Source organism: Phascolarctos cinereus, unplaced genomic scaffold (assembly GCF_003287225.1).
Source record: "Phascolarctos cinereus isolate Bilbo 61053 unplaced genomic scaffold, phaCin_HiC Scaffold_9;HRSCAF=440, whole genome shotgun sequence".
NCBI classification, from domain to species: Eukaryota; Metazoa; Chordata; class Mammalia; order Diprotodontia; family Phascolarctidae; genus Phascolarctos; species Phascolarctos cinereus.
Genome location: NW_027556402.1, coordinates 248,571,143 through 248,578,489, shown reverse-complemented (window position 1 = coordinate 248,578,489; position 7,347 = coordinate 248,571,143). Strand labels below are relative to the sequence as shown.

The 7,347-nt window shown below is 41.4% G+C and overlaps 1 pseudogene; it reads right to left on the bottom strand.

The window, feature by feature from the left end:
* Positions 1–801: 801 nt before the first annotated feature.
* Positions 802–7,053, bottom strand: LOC110199587 (olfactory receptor 5AK3-like; annotated as a pseudogene).
* Between the last annotated feature and the right edge of the window lie 294 nt (positions 7,054–7,347).

The window sequence follows — 7,347 nt, the reverse complement described above, 5'->3', positions numbered from 1 at the left end:
AGTTACCTTACCTATAAGGTTTGGGAAGTAATGTTGTATTACCTACATCATGGAGGGATTATGAAGATCTAACTCAATTTGTGAGAGGTTTTAATTAAGTTGTAGTGAATAGTCAAGAACATCTGTTCTTATTTCTTATCTTTGACACATTCCAGTTGTGTGATCACTGGCAAGTCACTAAGCCTTCAAGTGTCTCCAGTAAGTCTCTAACACTACGAATTACAATTAAGTAGCGAGTTGTCAGGCCACATTGGTAGAGATTAGTGGATGGATTTTCCAGCACAGTGTTCCCTATCCTGATGAATTCATAGGCCCTAACCCTTCCCCCACCTCCCCAATATGTGAAAACATTATTTGTCTGTAGCAATCACCACCATTATTATCATCATTAATGTTGTTCTAACAATTATATTAAAATTCGGAAGTTCTATTTCTTTTCTTTTCTTTTCTTTTCTTTTTTGGCTAGGCAATGGGGTTAAGTGACTTGCCCAGGGTCACACAGCTAGTAAATGTTATGTGTTTGAGGCCATATTTGAACTCAGGTCCTCCTGAATCCAGGGCCAGTGCTCTATCCACTGCGTCACCTAGCTGCCCCAAACTTTGTTGTCTTTTTTTAGTTCTATTTCTTTTAGAAGTTTTTGGAAGGAGTACTCCAGCACTCCTACGCATCTTTCCAAATTTTGCCCCTGGTTTGTCACATCCCTTTTAGCCAAGATCTTGTCTTCCTATTTAAGAAAGGAGGCCGATTACTTTTTGCCTAGATACTTCTCTGGACCAAACCACTGAAACTCAAGGCCTGAATCATGAGCAGCTCTTTCTCATGAATTTCAGTGCGTCTTTGACCTCCTTGTTTCTCAGGCTGTGGATCAGGGGGTTTAGCATGGGTATGATGATGCCATAAAAGATGGAGGCAACTTGTCATTTTCCTCAGATTCAGTGGAAGAGGGATGAAAATACATGTACGAGAGAGTTCCATATAAAGTGGTCGCGGCTGTCAGGTGGGAAGCACAGGTGGAGAAGGCTTTGTGTCTCCCTGAAGCAGAGTGCACTTTCAAGATGGCAGCTAAGATATACACATAGGAGAAGAATACAACCAGCAAAGTGCTCGTTAGGTTGAAGCCTATGTCGACCATTAACAACACGACATTCATGTCAATATTGGAACAGGAAAGGGCCAGGACTGGGGGAACGTCACAAAAAAAGTGATTCACTCTACTCAAATTACAGAAAGATTGCAAAGAAAGCAAAGAGACACATACAGTGGCATTCAGGGACCCCGTGAAATAGGATACAGAGACCAGGTGGATACAGACCTTTCGAGACATGACCACAGGATAATGCAGTGGGTAACAGATGGCCACATAGCGTTCTATGGCCATGGCTGCAAGGAGATAAACCTCAGTGGTGGCAAACAGACCGTAAATGTGTAATTGTATCCGACATCCTGAGAATGAGATGGACTTGTGAGACATGAGGAAATTTACTAACATCTTGGGAGTGATGGCAGAGGTGTAACACAGGTCAACGAAGGACAAGTGTTGGAGGAAAAAATACTTGGGGTTGTGAAGGCAGGAATCAGTGTTGATGAGGAGGATCATGCCAGCATTGCCCAGTAGACATGTGACATAGATGATGAGAAGCACAAGGAAGAGGGCATACTGCACTTCTTGTGGAACAAAAAATCCCAGGAGAATGAATTAAGTCACCACAGTGCTGTTCGCTTGTGTCACGGCTGTCACATCATCTGCAGATGACGGAGAGAGAGAGTAGGACCAAGGAGAGATCGCTGTTACTCAGATTTAGGAATAAAATGCCCTCTGATTTTATGTTGGTGTTTACGGTCTTCCTAAAATCGCATTTTAGTTGATGTCACTAATATATATGTATATACACATACACTTAACTCCCTCTGCTTTTTAAATATTTACCAATTGGTAAGTATAGAAGCATTTCTCTATGGTAGATTAATTATTTTAGTAAGCTTTTGCAATCTTTTTATGGTCTGGTTGGTGAGATACTCTACCTTCTCTGTCGGGGGTGTGCAGTTCCTGGAATCCTGAACCCACTCCAGAACTTCACTTCTCACGAGCACATTTGTGTAGAACACAACTGATTATTTAAACAGAATTATAAAATCATTTCTCCCCATGTAAACTCAGGGAAGCAGCAGAGCATCATAAGGGACACAGTGTGGGACAGTGGAATGAGGAACACATTTGAAGCCAGGAGATCTGGGTGCGAATGCTCTCCTTCCTGCCTAGGAATCATTGGATGACTTTTTTTTTTCTCTAGAATTCAGTTTCTTTATCATTTCAGAATATGTAGGTCAAACAAGTTGATTCCTAAGATCTCACCTTAGTTTTGTGGCACAGTGGGTAGAGGACTGGGCCTGGAGTCAGGAAGATCCAAGTTGAAATCTGGTTGTGTGACACTGGTCAAGTCACTTCACCTCTGACTCGATTTCCTCATTTGTAAAGTGGAGATGCTAAGGTTGTTGTGAAAAATCAAATGAGATCATATAAGAAAGCGCTTAGCACAGTGCCTGACATATAGTAGGTGCTTAATAAATGCGTGTTCCCTTCCCCCTTCCTTTCTAAATCTCATTATTCTACGAAGCTATTGTCTCTTCAGGCACTTTCCTCTCTCCTCTATGAAAGCCCCAAAGGCCTGATATGCTTAAGTCTAAGGAGAGAGAATGGGATTCAGAAGTTCTGCACTTGCCTGGGCAGCTTAGACAATATTTGTCAGAGATGTCCAGCTTCTGAGAATAGATGATGTTAACTATATGCCTAAACTTTAGTCCTATTGTGGCTTTTCAGAGAGATGATGCTGAAGACACCTTGTAACTAATAGACTCTGCATGATTCTTTGAAACAAAGGCTGCCTCCTTCACAGTAGTCCCCTTAAGAAGAGATACACTTATTCCATCCTAGGATTCTTTGCTTAGGATGTGGAGTTGGCCTTTGAGAAGGGCTTTCAGTACCTGTGCACCGTTAATAATAATACCCACAAGTGGCAAATATTTCTGCTTTTCCGGTTTAATTTTTGGAGCCATCCAAAAGCCATTTAAAGTCAATTGTGGGAAATAAGGTAGGGGTAGGGAAAACAGAGAATCTGGACAAAAATGAGAGTATAAAACCACAAAGCAGATTTTCTTGTGCTTGGTAGCCTGGCTCTTAAAAGTGGCTTCCAGATGGGATGCGAGACTATGAGGAAGTGGTGGTGGTGATAAAGTGGATGAGTCTAGCCCCCAGTGGCTGCTCTGAAGATGATGGACATTATTGACCTTCGCACATTCTAGTCTACTGATAAAAAAAAAATCTATTCCATTTCTCTGGCCATACTCCTTATGGACTGCATACTCCTGGCATACTCTTTATGCCATTGCATCAATCTAAAGAAAGGCATTTCCTATTGGTAGGGATGTGGGCATTGTATGGGCTTCATAAGGCTCTCTTGAATTGAACAGAATGAGGGAAGATGAGTGTCAAAGGGATATTTGGGTTCAGAGAATCATGAATGTTAGGGCTAGAAAGTTCCAAACAAATTGAGTCATTAGGTTAGAGATGGAAGGAGTCTTAGAACATACAAAATCAGACCTGAGAGAAAGGACTTTAAACCTAGAACAGGCAATGTTAGCATGGGAAGGTGCCTTAAAAAAATTAACCCTTAGCATTATAGTTGAGAAAACTGAGGTTTAGGGAAGGTGAATGATTTGTCCAAAGTCACACTAAAGCTGACTTTCTTTCCAGCTCTGAAGACCTGAAACTGGTATCTAGGTCTCCTGTATCTGAACCAGTACTCGTTATATTAACCTCTGTACCTTGCTTAGGGGCAGCTAGGTGGCACAGAGGATGAAGTGCTGAGCCCAGCATCAGGAAGACCTGAATTCAAATCTGACCTCAGACATGTGCTGGCTGGGTGACCCTGGGCAATTAACCTTGTTTGCCTCAGTTTCCTTCTGTGTAAAATGAGCTGGAGAAGGCAATGGCAAACCACCCCAGTGTCTTTGCCAAGAGAACCCTAAATAGGGTCAGAAAAGAGTTGCCCAAGACTGAAAGATGACTGAATGACGACAACAACCACAACAGCAAGAACAGCAATGACAACGCAGACAATGACAATGACAACAACACGACAACGACAACAACACCTTGCTTAGGGGATGTGTGAACTGGCACTAGAAATGTGATTCGACCATTAGCATCAGGAGTATTTCTTCCCGTGCTCTTTCAAATATCATTTTCTTAAACAAAAGTGTATATAAGCTGGGGGTCAGGGACCATTGTGACCTGCAGCTTCTAGAAAAATGAGGGATGGATTGGAGTCGATGCCTCAGAGTAGCACAGATCTGAGCAGGAAGGCGCTTTATGGCTCAATAATGCTGCCTCTTCATTTTACAGATGAGGAAACTGAGGCCAAGAGCTCTCACTTGGGTGGGGGTCTGGACCATTGACTCAGGGCACTGAATGTTCTGTGAGTTTCGGGTGGAGCAGGCTTCCTCCCAACATCACTCTGGAGAATGCAGTGCCTGAGCCTGGGGCCTTATGGTCCTTCGTACACCTGGCTCCTCAGTATTAACTGTTCCCCAAATACCCCCTATCTTTCTCCCATCCCACGGACTGCACCCAATGGTCAGAATTCTAGTTCACCATCACCTCAAAGTTCTTCCTGGTGACTGTATTCATGCTCAGATTGTCACCCTTCTCCTGCTACCAACTCCACACCCTGTCCTTTCCTACTCACCTACTGATTTTTGTAACACTTGTTGCCCCGGGTTGAAGACTTCCTACTTATCAATCAGTGCCTTATCCAGAGTCACATTTGAATCTCCATTCTTCTCCCCACTCTTCTCACTTACAAATCTGTCTCTCCTCCCGAAATTCTTGTTTCTGTTGATGGCATCCCACTGCTGCCCATCCCCCAGGCTCAGTATCTCAGCGTCCTCTGTGACTCTCCCTTTCCCTCATCCAGAGTACTCAATAAGCCGTCAAATCCTGTCAATTCTACTGTTTTTTTTTTTCAAAATATGCAAAAATAATTTTATTGCATCATTTTTTACAGTAGTAAAATTGGGGGAGGAAAACAGGTGCTGATTGACTGGAAAATGATTGAACAAATAAATTGAAGCATATTAATGTAATAGAATATTATCTTAACATAATAAATAACAAACGTGAAGGAAAACTTGGGAAGACACATGAACTGATTCAAAGATAATTGAGAAGAATCAGGTAACTAATTTATATGATGATCACAACAAAATAAAGGACAGAAACATTGAAAGACTTCAGAATTCTTGTCAATAGAGCTAATTTCAATTAGAAAATATTTCAAGAAGCATCTATTAAGCAATTCACTGGTTCTTTGATAAATTCTGGGGATACAAAGAAAAAGCATAGGACTTATGGCAAGTATACCTCACCTCAGAGTAGAGAGGTAGAGGGCTATAAATATGAACTATTACAGCCAATGTGTTCATTTATTTTGTTAAATTTTATGTCTATTTTGTCATTTCTATTTCTTTTTTTTAAATGAAAGTTTAATTTTTAAAAATGAATTTGTTATTTTTAGTGTTCAACATCCACTTCCATGAGATTTTGAGTTTTAAATTTTCTCCCCCTCCCACTTCTTCCCCTCCTCCCAAGACAGAGTACAATCTGATGTAGGTTCTACTTATACATTCATATTAAGCATATTTTCCCATTAGTCACGATGTAAAAAACAATTAGAACTAATGGGAGGAACCACAAGAATGAAGCAATAAAACAGAACAACAAAGGGAAAGGACAGCAAAAAGCATGCTTCCATCTGCATTCAGACTCCCTAGTTCTTTCTCTGGGTATGGAACTACCTTGTATTTGTCACCAATTCTGTCTCTTCACATAGTCATCTCACTAGGCTCTGAACACCTCTATCCCCAGACTGTTGCACTAATCTCTTACTGATGCTCTCTGCTTTAAGTATCTCCCTTTATCAATCCATCTTCCCCGCACAGGTTTCACATGCCACTCCTCTCCTCAAAAACATACTGTGGCTCCTTATTACTCAGAGTATAAAATACAAAGTCTACGGTCTGACCCATGAAGCCCTGATTCCAACCTACATTTCCACACTTTTTTTCCAACATTACTCCCCATCAGGGACCCTACATTCCAGCCGCACTGTACTGCTAGCTTTTCCCCAAATTGAACTTGCCATTCCCACCCCTACTTTGTGCATATGAACAAACCCACAAGCCTGTGGGGTTTATAACACATCTGCCCTTCATTTTCCCTTTCTGAATCTTTCTGTTATTTCAAGAATTGGCTCATGCAAATTTGATATCCCTGCTTTGATATCCCAAAATAAAAGTATTTTTTATGTCCTTAAATTTTCCCAGAACACTTTCTTTTGATCTCTGCTTTGCCTCCAGTTACTGCCCAGTGCCTACATCTTTATATATGGCTTACCCCCAAGTCACCCCATAGTGACTGAACTCACACTTGGTAAAATTATGGACTGTGTGCGTTCTCAATCTTTGTCTCCTCACACAAGGCACCACACTTTGCATCTGCTAGGCCAGAAAGGACCTTGGATGCCATTGAGGACAGCTCCGTTTTGTCATTCAATCAACATTTATTAATTTGAATGAACCTTTTTGTGCCTCAGTTTCTTTCTCTTAAGATGAAGAGGATAGAGTTCCATTTCATTACCACATCCTGAGATCTATGACTCTTGGAGATGATCTATCATTTCCCTTTCAGATCTCTCAGTAACTAAGAAAGTGCAGACTGGTTTTTGAGCTCAGCCAATTAGGTGTTTCTCCTATACCCTTTTCATTGATGCTTTTCTGGAAGTGAGAAAATTCTGCCCAGATATGGAAGCAGCCCCTCTGTCTCTCTTACCCTGATCCTTCGGGCTTGGCTTCTTCCCCAAAGATACTGAAGGAGGCACTGATCTTTGGGAATCGTGGAGGATTTCTTTTACTTTGGGGGAAGTAATCTCACTTGTTTCCATTGGGTCCAAGCTGACTGGTGTCCTAATACGGCATCTATGTAAGGTTCCAAACATGAGCGCACATAAACCAGTGCAATAGCATTGGGACCTGGTCTCCTGGCTCAGGGGAATGGAGAAAGCTCAAAGGAAACAATGCTTATTAACTGCTTTCCTGCCAATGGAGCTTTAATTCCCAGGAGTGTTGTTTTCCGATTACTTTACTTAGTGATTTTTCAGGATTTTGGAATTATCATTAAGAATCAATAAAATTTGTAAAGCAAGTTCCTGATTATCACCCTGAGATACTGCCAACATTGTCATTTCCTTTTCACATATAGATAAACTGAAGTTTTCAGAGGCTAATAGTCG